Here is a 19,431-nt window from a genome sequence, read left to right as displayed (position 1 = left end):
AAAAACAAAGCTGCTTCCCACATGCCTCCTCGGCCTTCCCCTACACACACACACACACACACACACACGCACACACATTGGCAGGAGGCACACACACAAACACACACAGAGTGGCAGGAGGCACACACACACACACACACACACACACACACAGGCAGGAGACAGGACCTAGCTGGTCTTTTTAGAGCCTGATCAGGTCAGATTCCCAGGTGCCTGAGCCTGCTGTTGCGTCACATGAATTCCCAAGTTATGGGACCCCCCTCTCAGGGTGTGCTGCTGGACCACTTCCTCAGCGATGATGAGACCTTTTGGTCCGGGAGCACCTAGCTGGTCACTCAGGAGTCCTTTGTGCAACAGGAGAACAGTGGGCTCCCGCTCTCCCAGCGGTTCTTGCTTGATGAGCCTGGGTCTCCCGGTCCTCCCCTGGCCTCCACCCACCCCGGGGACCCCATCCCCCTTTCGTGCAGCCCGGAGGTGCGGGAGCCCTTCATCCTGTCTGGGTGGCAGATGAACAGCCAGTGACTGTTACGTCGCAGGGCCAGCGAGCGGGCGGGAGCGCGGGGGCGGCGGCGGCGTGTAGTGGCAGCCGGCCACCACGATTATGAATGGGGGCGGGGGCCGGCGAGTTGAGGTTCCAACCCGGATCATAGGCACCGGCTGATGGGCACGCAAGGCTGCGCGTAATCCTCCAGCTGCGGAGGAGGGAGGCTGCGGCGGCGAGCTCTGGCTGGGAGTGAGGGCTCTTCTGCAAAGTCTCCAGCGGTCGCGCGCCGGGAGTGCGGCGGAGCTTGGCCAGGTAGGAGGGAGAGCACTGGAGCCCAGGGCACTCGATCCGCTGCTGTGGCTCACAGGTGGTGGCCTGGGCACCCGCCGCATCCGGTTGGAACCACCCGGTCTGGGTCCCTCGCGGCTCCCTGGTGCGGGGGCTCCAGGCTTGGCCAGCGGTGGCGCAGGGTCCCGGGCAGCGCAGCGAGGGCTCTCCGGCCCGTTCCGGGTGCCCGCTGGTGGCTCCTCCTCGGCGGCCGCGGCGTCCTCGGGACTGCTCCTCGCTCCCCCGGAGCCCCAGGCTTGGCGGCGGGGCAGCTCGGCGCCGGAGCGCAGCCTCGCTTCCCGCCGCACCGCACCGCGGCCGCACGGAGTGCGGGCTCTCGAGCCCCGCGGCGCAGCCTGCAGCCTGGGCAGCGTCCCGGTAACCCCTGGGAACCAGTGCGCCCACGGAGCCCTTCCCTTTTCGCGCTCTCGGTCTCTGCCACTACCTCCGCGGGAGAAGCTCTTGGCAAGTCACTGGGAAGCCGAGTGAGCAAGGGAGAAGGACAGGCAGAAGGATGGATAGGCAGAAGGATCCCCTTGTGCGCAGCTCCGAGAGGGCAGTGGCGGCTAGCGGTACCCGGGGAGCAACTGCCCAGAGTTTGCTGGGTTGCCGCCGCAGGATGCTCCCGCATGTCCAGGTGGCTGGGCCCCCCAAGCGGGGCTTACCCAAGTCTCTGCAGCACTGACGCTGTGACCAGAAGTTTTGGCAAGCTTGGGGGTGGCGTGAGGCGGGGAGGTTTGGGTGCTTTGCGAAGCTATAGGACTGGGACTGGGAGGCTCTCAGCTTCTCACCTCACTTTCCTTCTGCCCTCTCCCTGTTTTGCTGTCTTCCTCCTTTCCTCACACACCACCTTCCATGTGCCACAGTTGACACAAAAATCCCAGACCTAGGTAGCCCGCAGTTTTGACTCAGTTATGAAGAGGAAGGCGCAAAGAAATAGCGCCTAATTAGATGTTTATCATATATATGACACAGCATGCCTTAGCTTATTTGTAAACAAGATTTGGAATTTTTACTTAAAAAATTACATTACATGGTTATGTTTGCACTGCATGTATATGATGCCACTAAACAGAAGTGCATTCTATGCATTAAATATATTAGATCTTTATGAGACATAATTGTTCTTTAAATCATGCACATTTTTCAGACTTAGAGCTTTTGACCTATTGCAAGTTCTGGGCTATAGTGTAAGAAATATATATTAAATTAAAAATTCAGAATTAAAAGTAGTGAAAAGGTCCATACATTTTTAGTGGATCATAATGTCCTTCTCTTTTGCTAAATTCTGTTGTTATGCAATAATTTTCAAGAAAAAAAATGCAATTCAGGGACACAAATGTTTTCGTCTATGACCCTAGGTGAGAGGGAGGGATCTGGGATTTTTGTGTACATATATTGCTGAGAAGGTGGGAGAGATCAGTGGTTTCACTTCAGGTAAAAGGAAATTCAACTGTGCTTCCCTTTCAAGGCACCTTAATTATCTTCTGACATCTCAGGAAAGAGAACTCTCTTTAATGTAAACGTGTTTTCAGAAATAACATGGGCATATTCAGCTCTTCAAATCAATGCTTCTAGGACTTGACAAGTCAGGTGTTTACTGTATGTTTCTATTATTTTCCCTTTTGTAAACAGAAGAATGACAATTTGTTAATTCATCAAAACCAAGTGAAGCCTTAAAGGGACTTGAATTGTTGAGATGGAATGATTGATGCATTGGAACTGTCTAATCAATATACCCCCATCTTTTCTATTTTACTGATACAGTTGTGAGCTAAACAATTTTGCCACACATCTACTTGGATTTTCTCATTTTATTGGCTCTTTCAGTTTATTTCTAGCTTGACATGTTTTGCAAAGATGAATCATCTTAAATTCTCTAGAGGGTACCTTTGGGTATGCGTGTTTGTTTTTCTAGTAGGGTTGGTTTTTGGTTGAGGAGTAAGAAATCATATATGGTTTTATGATCCTGAAATAATTTGTTCAACTAGAGAAAGCAATATTTAATACTGACAGGTGCTGTGTGTGTACAAGTAATGATTTGTTTGGAAAAGTCACTATACATGGAAACGATATTTTCACTTTGGTTTACAAGCAACATTTAAATGGGAAGGAGTAAAGAGTTCTACTTTGCTTTTTGGAGTTCATTTAACCTTTTTTGGTTAGAAAGTAAAGGAAGATGAATCCTTGGTTAGAAAGATTTGGAGGTTAGTAATTTGGGTTTATTTTTTAATTATTACCCTGTGAAGCAACCCAACGCTCTTTCTAAGAATGTTCAAGAAACATGGTTTGGAAGATGTGAGGGTGTTATTGATCATCAGACACATGGATTCCTTTGAGCAGTAGCCGTACGTACTTTGTAGTAATATGGTGGACACTGTGATCCTTCCTCAGGAAAGGACTTTTCCTAACTTCTGAGAATGTTGTTGACAGATGGCTTTCAATAGTTGGGGACATCAGGGAATGACTGAGTTGTAGAGTATTGTCCAAGAGTTGGGTATTGTCCAAGGCCATAACCCTCTCCCAGAGCAGCTCACATCCAACGACTAGTCCTTATTGGATACAAAAGTCACCATGTCAGCATAACTCTGTTACTCCTTGTATCTGCTGGTGGGATGTACATTGCTGTTTATGCCTGCTCTGCCTGCTTCTTGTGTCTGCTTCCTTCCACATTCTTTAAGTGTTCACAATAAGGTGGTCTTTAATACTGCAGACTAATTTAATATCAGAGTTGACTTGCTAGGAAGCTGATCTCTGACAGTGCCTCCTGCACACAGGCTCCTTTGGGCAGTTTTAATTGTTTGTCTGTTGAACTGTGGTGTTTTTTTTTTATCATTGGAGGATACAATGTTGTCCTTTTATCCTTCTTCTGTCCGTCTATGTTGTACCATTTCTTCTTAATTTTTTCTTGTAGTTTCTGCTTATAGTTTCTTTTCTATTGATTTGAATGTGAAGCATCCCATTTCTGTTTTTAGCCACATCAAAATTTTTAATACTTATATTTCATCATTTTGCTTTGTCTTGCTTTTTTGAGACAGGGTCTCAGGTAACTTAGGTTGACTTTGGAACTCACTGTATAGTTGAGGATGGCCTTGAGCTCCTGATCCTCCTGCATCTATACCCAAGTTCTGAAATTATAGACATGAGCCACCACATCCAGGTTCATAGATAGTTTATAAAAATATGTGTTCTCTAGGATTACATAAGGACCTTATATTTTGTGATCTTGATAACCCTCGTATTAAAAAGTTCTGTAGTAAAACAATTCTATCATGTTTTTTCCTACATGCCATTTCTATAGAACTTGTTTTTTGTTTTTTTTTTTTCAGATTGTTTATCCAGTCAGTGCTTACTTAATGTTGATCCTGTTGTCCTTGCTTACCGCTGCTTCTGTCTTCTACTTTTGAATTCATATTCCTTCCTAGGGAGGTAATTCTTTAGTAAGCATGAGCACATGATAAATATCTTTTGTGCTTGTCTGAAACTGTATTTTACTCTAATGCTTAAACAATAGGCTGTTTGGGAGGAGAATCCTAAATTGACAATTTTCTCCCTCATTACTTTGAAGGCATGGTCTTCTAGTCACTCTTGTTGAAAATGAGAAGCTTGCTTTTTGGCTGCAATTGGACTGTTCCTTATCCCTGGTGTTCTCTGGTTTCACTGTAACAGCCTCATAAGTGGGTTTGTTTTTATTGCTGCTTCTTGGAGTTTCTTGTGCTTATTTAACCAAGGATTCTGGGGTTTCTTATTAAGAATTCATAGCATGTCGGGGCATGTTTTCTCTTGCCTCCACTCTGTTATTTCCTCTGGAAGTCCTACTATATTTATCTGAGACCTTCTCTTTTAATTTGTCAAATCTATTACATCTGTATTATTTAAAATATTTTATTCATAATTTTTATTTTATGTGTATGAGTGTATTACCTACATGTATGTAAGCGCACCTATGTCGTTCAAGGCCTATGGAGGTCAGAAGAGGGCGTTGGATCCCCTGGAACTGGAGTTACATATGATTGTTAGCAGGTATGTGGGTGCTGGGAACTGAACCCAGGTCCTTTGCAAGAGCAGCCAGTGCTCTTAACCGCTGACATATCTTTCTAGCCCCATCTCTATATTACTTCTTAATTACAGAGAAGTTTTTTTTTAAGGCTTTGGGTGATTATTCACAGCCATTCCCCAGGTATTTCTATCCACACTGATGTCTTATCTATTGATTAAGTTGTTTCTTGAACTGATTCAACCTCTTGTTTTCTTTATTTTCTTATTTTTACTTTATTTTCTTAACCCGATACCCATGCTTATTTTATAAGCTCCTTGGGGTGCTCTTTTAAATGAAATCCTCCTAAGATTGCTTATCCTAGTGTCTGGAGTGGTACATAGCCTTCATAAAGCCTGTCCTTTCTCCATGTGGGGAGGTATTTGCATTAGGACCTCACCTCCAGCCAGGTTTTTATTTTGTTTTTATTCTGCTCTCTTCTTGTTCAGACTGGATAAATTCTCTTCTCACATTAACCGGTTCTGTGTTTGTTAATGTCTCCTTGTGAACCTGTTCAGTCAGTGCTTACCTTTGGTTACTATATTTTTCAGCTGTATGATTTACATTTAGTTTTTTCTACAGTTTATAATTTTTCCTGAAGCTTTCTACATTTTCATGGTTTCTAGAGAATTTGTACTTGCTCAACAAAGCATTTTTGTTAATGAGTGACTTTCAGTCCTTGTCAAGAATTCCAACATTTGTTTCACTTAAAAGCTGGTGTCAGATGCCTTTTCTTATTCAGGTAGGCCATTTTGTTATCACACTAAGCAGCTCTGAGTACTCCTTAAATCTTGTATTATGGCAGATAGTCTCGTCACGTTTAGCATACAGGCCTGGACCCATTTTTGTGGGAGGTAGTTTTAATGACAGCTTAATTTCTAGTGGATTTGCTTTGTCTGGAGTTTCCAGTGAATTTTGCAGCTACCACATGGTGGGGTGGAGGGAATCTTCCCCAGTTCAGGCTTCATGGTGTCTATAGGTGAGGGAAGAGCTTTATTTGGTGGCAGGATTCTCAATGCATGTGCTTTAAGATTACTTGTTGATGTTAGCTGGACCCTAGTTAGACATGGAGGTAATGAATCTCCATGGCTATCTCCAGCTAGACTAGGTCAGGAGACCTTGCACCTATGTTCTCCACTGCTGTGTTGTCCCTGCAGTCAGAGGCCATTAACTGGTCCACCAGCCTCTTCCCACTGTTCTGAGTCTCTGTTGAGCAGCTATGGTGTGATTTCCAGGATTTAGAGTTGTGTTTAGTGGGAGAGTCAGAGGAAGATGAATGTGCACTGTCATGTCTGCACTCGAACATGTACTTTATAAACATGCTGCTGTTTAAATCCTTAGCCACACTATCCATTAATGGAATTGAAAATAGTAGATCATTGGTGTTTCCCTGTGATATATATTTGCTACAGAGAGGTAATCTAAAGTTCAGTTTAAAGTTCTTCCTTAAATTAATTTTGTTATAATTGGAGACAAGTGTCAAACTACATTCTATCATTGGGATCCCAGACAAAATTCTATTTTCTTTATGAAACGTTTTTCTCCAAGTTGTCTTAAAGCATTTGAGAAATATCAGGTCTTTTAATATTTTCCAGCACTGTGGGAAATGCTAAAAAATTCTTTTATTGACGAATACTTTAAATCTTAGAAAAAAATAACTATCTGCACAAGTAACTTACTGATGGAATGGACTGAGGAAAAGGTTCCAGGATCCTGTCACTGGTGTCCTGGTTTCCCGGTTTATACCATAGTGCCTGCTCATTGGATCATGGCATTTTTAGAACCGAAAGTGATTTTATAAAACATCTATTGTTTTAATTCTGAGAAAATGGACACCTTGAGATGCTATAAAGGAATCCAAGTTCCCTCAATTCAGTATTGACACTGGGCTTTTTATTGTGAGTTCTTAGAGTTTTCTAATATTATGTTTCCTTTACATCATCAGAATTGCTTTCTTTCGAGAAGACATTGAAAATTTAAGATATGATTTCCTAGTACCCCTTTCTAATGACAAAAACACTTCAAAGGTGATGTTTCTTTTTAGTATTAGGCATATTTAAAAACATACTAAAACATGGGCCTATTGTCTATTAAAAATGAACATATAAGCCAAATTTACATCTAATATTGAGGATTAATGAATTCCTAGGGAAGGCTTCTAGATACCCTTTTGTTAGTTATTGTTGCAATGTGGTAATGGGATTGTCTTGACTGGGAAGAGTGACTTAGGGATAATGGCACATTTTATAATTGCAATCACCTGTGAAGGCCTTAGTACAGTAGCAATTGCCCTGGGCATAATGCATTGGCACACTGAGCACTAAGCTAAGGTATGTATTTCCCCATAGGCTTGAGAGCCAGTAGGTGAGAAGGATTCAGCAGGACCAGCAGGTGTTCATACAGATTGACTGTGGGAAATACAAACAGGCAACTCAACCCACAGTGCTTGCTTTCTCTTCCTCCATATGCACAGGAACACACACACACACACACACACACACACACACACACACACACACCCTCTTAGTGCACAGAGAAGCAGCATCCCCTGAGACTGTTCTCTGGTGACATCAGATGCTAGGAATGGAAAAAAAGCATAGACTGGCACTGCGGTTTTAACAGGAAGGTCTTTCTTGAGGGTGAAAAGCAAACCCTGTGTCATGTTTCAAAGTAATTTAAGACCACAGAACAACTAGTATTTCTGAATTCAGAGATTAGGATGTAAAGTCAGTATTTATTAAAGTAGTTGAGATTACTTTGAAGGAGGCTGTCTGTCTCTCCTTAAAGGATGTGCCTATTAACTTAACTGTGATTAGTAACAGCTCCAGAAAATACTGAATTGTTTTGCAGTGTCATGATGTGTACCAGAGTGAAAACCTCATGCTCTACCCCTCCTATGGGAAGATCGCACATTGCACGAAAAGCCTTCTCTCACAGTCACTACCTTTCCAAATACTTTAGATATGGAAAGGACTTTATTTTTCAAGCCAACTCTTCAGTGACTGAGGACTAGGAATCAGGAACCTTGAGTTCCAGTGCTGAGGTGCTAATTACTGTCAATGAGTGTCAGTGAGTGTAGGCCCAGGGTACATAAGAAGACTTTGGATCACAATGATTTCTAAGGTTCTTTCTGGTGTTATGATTCAGTTCAACTTTAGATTCATGGACATTATTTAACAAACCATCAGGGGCATTTTGTAATAGGCCTATTTTTCATGAGAAAAGTTTCCAGAAAATTATATTTGAAATTGAAATTAGCATAATATCTTGATGTGATAAGAAATTTGCAATCATAAGAGATGTATGAACCTATCTATCCAACTACATGGATATAGCACATTGCACAGTTTTGGCAAAAATATTTGACTTTTGACCGTGATCATGATGATGGTGGGATGCTTCTGTGGACAGCTCTAAAGCTGGTTGGTCTGGCACCTTGGCAGCTATTGTAGACGGGCTCATTTGATATTCATTCACTCAATTTCTCCTTCTTCTTCCTCTGCTATAAAAGTTCAAAATATAACTTTTCAACGTCTCAGCTAGGAGTGGTTCCAATGACAAAGGTTAGAGGGTCTGAAGAAAAGGCAGGGCATCTCAAGCAGCCTGATGTTCTAGACCTTTCCTCTCTCTTTCCATTAGGCATTAATGCCCCTGCTTTGATGTGAGCAGCCATGCTGCAAGTTTTAGGCATAGATCCACAATGAAGGAGAAAAATAAATGATGCTTGGATTCTGAGCGATCCCTGAGACACGTATCGGCTCTGCATGGCCTTCCTCCTGACATAATTTTCCATGAGAGAATCCAAACCCCTTAATTGTTTATTCTACCATTTGTTAACTTTTCTGTTACTTCTAACTTTCCCAGCTGAATACAAAAATTGTTAAGATTTTTGCATTTATAGTTTTGAGGAATGGAATTAGTGTCTACAGGTCTTTGTTTTTACTGGTCTTGGGTTGCAAATTTTGGCTCACTTGTACAAATATTCTCAGTCTGAAGAAGCTTAGGTGTGAAAATTTTGGGTAATTTGTGAAATTTACATTTTATTGCTTATTTTATAAAGAATAATATGAAAAATCAGTGTTTCTCTTTCATACTACTGAGAAAAGATTGCAAATTTCATTCAATGGGTGAAATTTATAAAAGGAAAACTATTTCTGTAAGTCACACCTCCTACTTAGCTATGATCTTTGGTGAGTTGGAGATACAGCTGGAGAATACCAATGAGCCTTGAAAAACCGTTTTCCCCATTTGAATTAAGAAAACATATATAGCAGAGTTGGATACCTTCTTTACCAGTCAATGTAGGGTTCTTTCCGCAGTTTCCTTCTGACTTCACACTTTCACAAGACTGAGAATTACTTTCAAGAGAGGCATGTACAAATTAAAGAAGGGCATCCATTTGTAACAAGTGAGTAATGATTCAAAATGTTTTCTTTTGCTGGGCGTGGTGGCATACGCCTTCAATCCCAGCACTCGGGAAGCAGAGGCAGGCTGATCTCTGTGAGTTCAAGGCCAGCCTGGTCTACATAGTGAGTTCCAGGCCAGCTGGGGCTACAGGGAGACCTTGCTTCAAAAAGACCAAAAACAAAACAAAACAAAAACAAACAAAAAATTTCTTTTGCATGCGATATAACATCTTTACATTTGGATTTGTCCCACTTAAGGGCGTGGAATTAATTTTTATGAAAGTCATGTTATAAGAGGAAAAAAAGATTCATTGAGGGTATAGTGTTGATGTTTGTTCAGTTAGGAGTGTATTCAGTTGGGCGTCATCAAAAGTTTGACATATAATGCTTCAAGTAAGACATTCAGGTTTTACCTGCTGTAAGATGTTTGCAGGGAAACAAGGTCCTCGGCTGCTCTTTGCTTTTGGCCCCGTTATCACTTCCGTATGTATTTCACTCTCCAGGTGCAAAGACAGTTGGAAGAGGCATCTGCTCCTTAGACAGGAGCAGCCGGCCAGCAGGGGCCAAATAGTGGCTGAGTCTGTCTTTCCGATAAAGAAAAATACTAGGACAATGCTCCCGGAAGGTTTCTAATGATTGACTAGAACTCTATCAGTGGCTCTCTCTAAGTTCAAGGAGATCTGAAAAGCTGTTTCCCCCGCATTTTAATCTTTGGAAAATTGGTTCTTCCTAAAACACAGCATTTCTGTTATATAATGAAGAATGCGTGTCAGGCTAGCACTCATCTGTGATTGCATGGGAAGAACATTTGTCAGGTTTTGAAATAGAGTTTGTCATGTTATCTCATACGTTTATAATCTGGGCGTTTCTTTAAGCTATCTGAAATAGTTACTACATTAAATTCTAAGAAGGTAAAATTATTGAAAGTTTTTTTTAGCAGTTGTCACATTTTGTCAAGATAGCTAATTAATGCATAAAAACATTTTTGAGACAGGGTCTCACTGTGTGTCTGTGACTGTTTGGATCTCACTGTATAGACCAAGCTGGCCTCAATCTTGTGACTATCTGTCTGTCTCTGTTTCCTGGAGTGCAGGGATTATAGGCATGAGCAACCACACTCATTTTAAATTACATCTTGATTGTCATTGATATTAAACTGGTTGTGAACAAAAAGTCATAAATTTCTTCCATAATTAATGACACACATAAGTATGATGAGCCGAGGAATGACACTGACGAATATATCATGTGCTGTTTGCTTATGAAACACTTTTTTTTGCTATTCAAATTTATGTCTATGTAATTTGAAATTTTGGTTGTCCCCCAGTTTTAATAATGGATATGATTAAACATAAGAGCAGATGTTACCTTAAAAAAGAATAAAATTACCTGAATCAAAGTGATTTTTACTCTACTATTATCAAGTAGGGTACTGGTAAAAAATCCAAATAGCTGAGGATTTATTTTCCAATTAGTGTAGGCACCTACTTAGAAGTTGTTTGTTCACATCAAAAATTATAATAGATATTTTTGGTTAAATTTTTCCCATTGAAATGGGGTGAGACAATGGTTTTCATGACACTTCAGAGGGCGATTACAAAGATAAATAAATAATGGATGTGAAGAGCTCTGGAGGGTGGTATATAAATTCTGTAAATAGCATTGTAAATGTGAAAACAAGATGGTGGCTGGTTAATTCCAAATGTGAGCTTCATAAGTAGGGGTTGTGAATGTGATCCTCAGTGCCAGCATTTTGAAGTTGAGTGGTATAGCAACACACTTACATTCCTGCATTGGATTATCCAAGGTGAAGCTTTACTCTGAGAGAAAGATAATGAATAGAGCTTGAGAGATGGATTACTGAAAAATGCAATATAGCAATAGATTTTACCAAGGTGCTGGGGAAATATTTGGGTTTTTAAAAAGTGGTTAGTAAAATGCAGAAACTCAGAATATATAGTTTTATTGCAGATATTAAATCTTAAATCTGTAATGGAGCATCCAACAGCCATATCAATTACTTGTACAATGTAGCATCATTAAAAAGATTTATTTTATTTATTTTTATTTATTTATACTTAAAAAAATTCATTTATTATTTTCATTTTATGTGTATGGGGGTATTGCTTGCATGCGAGTAGGTGCACGCATGTCGTGCATTGCCTGCGGAGGTCAGAAGAGGGCATTGAATACCCTGGAACTCGAGTCACAGATGGTTTTTTACTGCCATGTGGGTGCAGGGAATCAAACCTGAGTTCTCTGCAAGAGCAGCCAGTGCTCTCAACTGCTGAGCCATAGCTCCAGCTCCTAGATGCATTTACTTTTTATGTTTAACCTAGACTACATAGCACTTTCTTTAAAATTTGTTTTTATTGATTTTTTTGTGTGTGTGTATTTCATGCAGAAAATCTCAATCTTAATAGTCTTTATACCCCCGTCCCCACCCACACAGGTGTACAAAATAAGCTCCCCTCCTGGAACCCATAATATACTTTCTCATCCCTGTTAAGGCCCAATGTGTCAAGTCAGTGTCCCCAGATGTTCCCCAGTGAAAGTCCATCCACCGAGGTCTAGTCAGTCTATCTAGAGTCTCTTGTTTTAGGAAGATCAGTTCTTCCTCACCTAACAGTAATCAGCTGCCAATATTTCTTTAGCTACGATTGGGTTATGCTGTTCATTTCCCCAGTTCTATGCTGGGTTATTGTCTGCCTGAGTGTGCCTGGGACTTGTGTATGCTGATACCATTGCCATAAAAATCATACGAGCAGGTTCCCAGGAGCTTGTAGGACTCTGTTTCCTTATGGTCATGCACCTCTTCCCTGGCCCTTACAATCTTTCTTAAAATCTTTCTGCTCCCTCTTCCATGATGGTCCCTGAGCCCTGAGTGGTTGAAGTTTAATATAGGAGCTCTGTCCTGCGTTCTGCAGACTCTTAATCTCTATGTTTTGGTCATTTGTAACCTTTTGTGTTCTTGGCCTTCTGTTGCATGAGGGAGCTTCATTGAATTGAGAGATTCATTAGTATCTTCTTTTTTACCCTTTTTAAATTCTATGTACCTTAGGTCTAGAGGTTGCATTGTAGATGTGTCGCTTAAGCACGGGCAATTCATAGACAATGTCTGTATGTGACCAGTTGTGGTACTTGGTAATAGTCTCCCACTGGTGCTAAATAAGCTTTTTTGATGAGTGGTGACTGGGATATTTGTCTGTAAATGTAAGGATACATATTTTGTACATAGTAAGAAATTACATTAGCTTAGGGGTGTGACAGTCTTGGGGTTTTCTCTAAGATCTCTGACAAGTCCAGCCATGTGTATTTGGTTATGTTTACAGTACCACACTTGAGTTTCCTACTACTGAGTGGGCTTTTAGTTAACCTTGGCACCTTCATAGTGCTCTCCGAAGCTATGAGCTCGCCTTCAGGGAAGTGGTTTCAGGCCAATTCCAGCTCTATTGCTCAACTCCTGTGTCCGAAGTATGTTCTGTCTTCAAAAGTAAGGTCTTACCTTCAAGTTGCCATCAAGGGCTGTGGCTATAGCCTGTGTAACTTTGGGAGCCTCTTGGACCACCCTGGCCAAAATCTCATGGAAGATTTCTCCTGTCTGGCATTATTTCTTGTTATGTAGCCTTTAGCTATACACATGGATTCATGTAGAGATACTGTATGTGCAATGTATCATTAGGTTGTTGGACTATTATGATTCCCTCTGGTTTTTTAAAACTGGCTAGGCATTATTTATCTCCCCCTTCTCTCTTCCTGTTTTACCTTTCCACCATGGTTTCCCCATTTAAAGTGTCCCTGTTTTCCCCATTTCTCCCTTGATAATACCAGTCTCCTATGGCCCCATCCTCTAAATGTGATGTTTTAATTTGCAATGTTTAGTATTATCCTATTATCAAAATTTTGAAATTTCAATTCAGGGTGCCTTGGTACAGGACATTTCTGATATTTTGTAAGGGGGAACTCAGTGGAGTCTCTTCATACAAGGTACTTGCCCTTCAGTTCTGGACATTTTTCATGTACTAACAATTGTGTCAACTATCAAGTGTGCTCTCCCTCACCCGTTAACATTTCAAATAAAGAAACCAAGATCCATTTTAATTCCATGGTGTTTTGGTGTTTTCTAACAATCAGTTAGTATACATTACTTGATTGTATAATATAATTAACTGATAGGATAAAAAGTGCCAAAAATGAGAAGTCTTAGATTCCATGAAATATTGTTAAATTTTTCTTTTGTTTCTCTTTCTATAGCTTCAATTACTATAGTTTATCTAATATCCTTTTAATTATAAGATACACTATTATTTTATGTATTATTAAGGAAAAGTTTACTGACAGACTACAATGTTTTCTTGCCGCTTAGGAAATTAATTTTATTTTTATTGATAGAATTTGTCTAAACTTAAGTAAATATGTCTCCTATGAAGATATAAAGGAGACTATGGTCTAAAATCAATTAGATGAGCTTTTCTAAAAATGCATCCATTACTCAGAATTTAAGAATTCGCATTCTGAATCCATCTTATCTCATTATCAGGCCAGATACATGTGTGATTATTCATGCAGAACACTTTATGTGCCAGCAATAGTCCTGGTCCTGAAAAGACCCTTAGTAGTTATGTTGATCAAGCTTGCCTTGTGGTTCCTGCACGGTGAGTGATGTCAAGCATGCTCAGCTCTCTCCCCAGCTCCTATTTCTTCTGCACAGGGATATGATATAGATGTGTAACATGTTCCATTATTGTCTTTGGCATTTTCTTCAAATCAAACTAGTCCTCACTTGTTCTGCAAGCTTTCTTGCGTGTGCAGACCATGACACCTATTATGTCATCCCTTTCTTATGATAACAATTGTAAGATGCTATGTTAAGATGTACCCTGATTTCAAAGCTACAATAGTATGGAAACTATACATAGAATTTAGATGTTGAGACACCCACCCCAAATTTACTGTCTTTTAAAAACGAAGTTTCTTGCTCTTTTACTATGCATCATAATTTCAAGGCAAAAGGGAGCTTGAATTTGCTCAAAATGAAATATCATGGTAAGAATCCCTGGGATTCCTCTGTGTATGGCAGGAAATTCACTTGTATTGGGAGTGATCAAGGCATGAAGAGAGCCATGTTCATCACCGAGCCTTCCCTCCTCAGTGCCTAAGGGAAGCGTGCCCGGAAGCAGTGGGAGACATTCCCCAGCCGGACCTCTGCTTAGATTCCCAGTCACATTGTACACACGGCTCCAGAATTTGATTTTCCACTTGAAGTTGATTATAAACATAGATTTATAGTAATTTTATGAAGGACTGCACAGTGTTTTATTTAACTCATTCTTTAATGAAGCCTACTCAAATTGCTCCTGTATTTAAGTTTTGCAGCTTTTCAGTGCCTTGGTAAACATCCCAATGCCAATGTTTATAATTGGTATAAAAAAGATAAGAGCTACATATATTGTAAAATCTTTTAAAATTTGTTTTTATTTTATGTGTATGAGTGTTTTACCTGCATGTATGCAAGCGCACGGTATAACTGGAGTTACAGATGGTTGCAGTTTCTGACAACTCATCCCGAGTCTTCTCAAGAACAGCCCCTGTAAAACCTTTTCTGACACCAAATTTCATTCCATTTATTTTCACTAGTGATCTATCAGAGCGATCATTTCTTTACTTCCTGCTAAATCTGGATTTTGTGTCTTTGGGCAATGTAAAGGGAGAAAGCTGAGCTCTTGGTTGTTTCCAGTTGTTTTTGTTGAGTACCAGGGATCCTGGAAAACTTATTAATGCGATGTGGCATTCTTGGACAGAGATCTTGTTCAAGGACTGTGGGTGTGAGCATGTGGCTTGGTGTGGTTCCTTGGTTTGTATCTATGCATAGCATCTGGCTGGCAGGGGATGAGTAGTTATTGCTATGAAGTCCAAAGAGGGCTAGTGACCACTGTGGCTTACATACTTTGGCTCCCACAGAGATCCCTTTCATTGCTTTGCTAAGTATCTGGATGCCTTCCAAATATTACATTTGTTCCTTTGATCACAGTATCTGTACCAACCCACAGCCACAACATCCAGAGTATATGATGCTCATTTGACCGACATATACGTGGTGGACTAGGGGCTACAAAAGAAGCTTAAGTGATCTTTGAGTGAGTGGACGTCAGAGAGAGGGCTTTCTAAGCCTGGAGCAGAGTGCAGATGTTTGAAGGTGAATGGTGTAGGGGAATAACGACACTACATAATTGCCACATGGGAAAGACTGGGAAGACAGGTTTGAAGTCACATTGCAAATTCTGAATGTGAAACTGAATGTGAGTTTAGAGAATGTTCTTTATCTTAACCATGGTCAGGAATCTCTAAAGTCTTTGGGATCTTACTTTGGTGGGATGTGATAAATGTCATGTTTTAGGAAAGTTATCAGAAATTTATGCAGACAATGTGGAAGGTTTTATTACTGGTTTCTACATGCATCTTGTGTGTGATAAAGGTTAGAATTTATTAGTTGTGGCTGCTTTGAGCTTAGGATGCTCATGGAATCAGTTGAATGTTTCCATTATAGGCTTATTTTTCTTTATTTCCCAGAAAGAGACAACTTAGGAAGGAGTTTTTTCTTTCTTTTTGACAGACAGGTCAGGCCTTTAGAATGTGTATAGGTCATAACAGAAAGTGAAATTGTTTTGGAACATGCCATGTGGTGTGTGGGTAGGTATTTGGCATATAGAAATGCAAAACGAATTCAGACAGTACAGCAAAGGCACCCTCTAGACGTACCATAAGAGCATCTTCTGCGCCAAATGGCACAAATATGCCATTAAGAGTTGAAATGCACTCATTAAGCCATTCAGGGCAGCAGAGCCTCCTGTCATACACTTCATACTTACTTGCAATGTTAGAATACATGAGCAGATCTAAGTCTGCTTGCATTTGATGAGAAATGGTTTTAAGTGTGTAATTCAGGGTATTATAAAAGGCCTTAACATTAGTTGCTTAGAATTGGATGGTTTCTTATTATTTTCATTGAAATATAAACTGTGCTTTTTGAAGCATAATTAATTATGTTTTTAGATATACTCTTTCTTGGATAGGAAGTCAGTTACTGAATAGGTAACTTCATCTTTGGCATTCTTGTCTGGCAAATAGGGATTTTCAGAGATGATCATAAAATCATCATTAACAATAATTCTTCCAGGTAGAATGGCAAATGTATTCTGATAAATATACCATGCTCTCTATTCATTTATGGATAGTTACTGCTATGGGTCATTTTGGTGTTCATAAAATGCAGTTAAAATTGTAGCTCAAGAATTCAATTTTTATTCTTTCAGTTACTGCAGCCAAGGGCTGTACTCTCATTCAGACTAGATAAGTCACTGTGACATTTGTGGCCCAGCATAAGGATGCTTATTGAAGGCTGAGAGTGGGGGTGGGAAGGAGCTGAGGTGGCTAGCTTCATTTTAAATGCAAGGGTAGGGCTTTGCCAAGGTGCAATACTAGATGTTGGAGTATGCCATGTCCATGCTTTCTACTCTAGCAAAAGCAATCTACATTAGCTATTTTTAACCTCACTACCTTTATAAAGACTTGGGAGTTTACCTCTGGATATTAGGTAACTAGTATTTATTGAGCACACACCATGTGTTAGCCAACTTACCAATACTTTTAAAATGCTTTTGTATGAATAAAGAAAAATAAATAAAAAATTTAAAAGGGGTTGGAGAGATGGCTTGGTGGTTAAGAGCACTGACTATTCTTACAGAAGACCTGGGTTCGATTCTCAGCATTCACATGGCAGCTAACAATCATGCATAAACTCCAGTTTCAGGGGAATCCAATGCCTTCTTCTGACCTCTACAGGCATTACACTTACACACTTACACACATACAGACAATACACTTATACACATAAAATAAAAATAAATAAAATATTTGAAAAATGCTTTTGTGTGTCATTCTTACTAAAATTCTCTTATGAAAACATTATTGTACTTATTTTGAAGATTAAAGCACTTAAAGGAAAGCAAGAAATTTACTTAAGTTTATATAGTCCATATTTTCTAGTCTCTGCGTAAGACTGAGTTTATGTTTTTTTGGGGGGGGGTGATAAGATGCTTTAATTTCCAAGCTAGTATTTCCTTTTTTTCATTTTTATCAATTTTTCATGAATTTAATACAATATATTTTGATCATATTTAGATCCCCCACCCTAATCTGCACTCGCTCAATCCTCCTGCTTGATTTGATGTATTGTTTTATAAATAAATATTATATATAGGGAGAGAGAGAGAGAGAGAGAGAGAGACCGACCAGGCCTAGGAACCTATGGGGAGAGAGAGAGAGAGACCTATCAAGAGAGAGCGGCCTATCGAGTCACACCTGTGTCCTCCAATGTCTTTCAATGTGGGTCTGTCCACTGGAGACTGATTACCTATCACACCCTTAAAGAAAACTGACTCTCCATTTCCCAGCAGCCACCAGGTGTCAATAATTCTTACTAACGTCCCCACTTTCATGCCAGGATTCTGTCTGGCTTGAGTTTACATGGATCTTGTACAGGCTGTAACCATTGCTATGAGTTCATCTGAGTAACTGACCAGCTAGCTGTCAGGAAAAACTCTGACACAATCTTTCTGCTTTCTCTTCCACAATGATCCTTGAGCCTTGGGAGGCAGAGGTTTGATATAGGTGCCATATTTAGGGCTAAGCACTCTGCAGTCTCTTATTGTCTGTATTTTAGCCAGTTGTGGGTTTCTGTGTCAATCACCATCTGCTGCATGATGAAGCTTCTCAGTTGCAACTTAAAAGATGCATTAATCTGTGGGTATAACAATAAGTCTTTAGGAGGTGATTTAAGACTATGTCCATTTAGCCAAATAATAGTTGTAGGTTCTCCCCTATGACCTGTGACCTGTCTAGCCATAGACAGGCCTGGAGTCAGGTATAGGCTCCATCTTGTGAAGGGTACCTCAAAACAAATCAGAGAGAGTAATTGGTTACCCCCATAACATTATACCACTATTGCAGCAGTGGGTGTATTTTGCCAGGCCACTTGTTGTTGTAGCTCACAGGATTTACAGTTGGGCAAGGTTGAGGTTTACTTTTCTCTTCCAGTAGCATGCAGGGCACTTTCCAGCACTATGGAAGCTAGCCAGTGGAGATTAAGCTTTTGTGTTGGCTAGCTTTAGTGTCAACTTGACACACCTGGGTTGAGGGAGCCTCAATTGGGGAATTACCTCTATTGGACTGGCCTGTGGCCATGTCTGAGGGGCATCTTCTTGATGAGTGATGTGGGAGGGCCCAGCCCACTGTGGGTGGTGCCACCCCTGGGCAGGTGGGCCTGTGTTGTATAAGACAGAAGACTGAGCAGGGGCCAGGGAACAAGCCAGTAAGCAGTGTTCCTCCATGGTCTGTGCTCCAGCTCCTACCTCCAAGTTCCTTCCCTGAGTTCCTACCCTGGGCTCTTTGATGAACTGTGACCTGGTAGATGTAAGATAAATAAACCCTTTCCTCCCCAAGTTGGTAGTGGTCAGAGTGTTTTGTCACAGCAATGAAGAGACAAACTAAGACAGAAATTGGTGCCAGAGAGTAGGATATTGCTGTGACAGACCTGACCTTGGTGTTTTTTGAGAGGACTGTGGAAGCATTCAGAACTTTGGGCTAGAAAAGCCATTGAGTGCTTAGAGTTTGTTGCTGTGGAGCTTGGAACAGTTATGTTGAAAGAGCTGTGGGCAATGGAGGCCTGGTTTGTGAAGCTTCAAAGGGAAACAGAGACTATCAGGGCTGTTCATGTGAGATTTTGGATTGAGAATCTGTGGGTTCTAGTTAGCTGGGGCTAAAGAATCAGCTGTGATTAAGAAGAGACCAGAACCTGAAGTAAAACCTTTACTTTACTTGGAAAATTGATGCTGGTTAGCTGGGGCTGAAAAATCAGCTCTAAGTAACGAGACCATAGCATCACTGTGGTGAAGTCTTCTGGAAGGTATTTCCTCAGGTTCAGCACAAAGAGGGGACCAGAGCCTCCATCTCAAGTTGGAAGCAGGACTTGGTAATGTGTAAGGTCTCCTGCATGGTTCTGGTGTTGACAGTGTGAAGGGGTGGCAGTGAGCAGCTGAGGCTTGGCACTCTGAGAGGCCAGGAAAGGCCATAGGTGAAAGTGCAGCTTCAGTTGCAGTGAAGACCCCAGGATTGAAGGG

General features: G+C 40.8%; 1 protein-coding gene across 1 annotated transcript in view; it reads left to right on the top strand.

Moving 5' to 3' along the window:
* Window positions 1-640: 640 nt before the first annotated feature.
* Pde4b (phosphodiesterase 4B) overlaps window positions 641-19,431 on the top strand; it is a 661,174-nt gene continuing 642,383 nt past the window's right edge. The window contains exon 1 of the mRNA XM_008831051.3: window positions 641-796. The gene's annotated coding sequence lies outside the window, so the exon portion shown is untranslated. The remainder of the gene's footprint in view (window positions 797-19,431) is intronic.

Source organism: Nannospalax galili, unplaced genomic scaffold (assembly GCF_000622305.1).
Source record: "Nannospalax galili isolate Female #2095 unplaced genomic scaffold, S.galili_v1.0 scaffold553, whole genome shotgun sequence".
Lineage (NCBI taxonomy): Eukaryota > Metazoa > Chordata > Mammalia > Rodentia > Spalacidae > Nannospalax > Nannospalax galili.
This window is presented reverse-complemented; position numbering and strand designations above follow the sequence as displayed.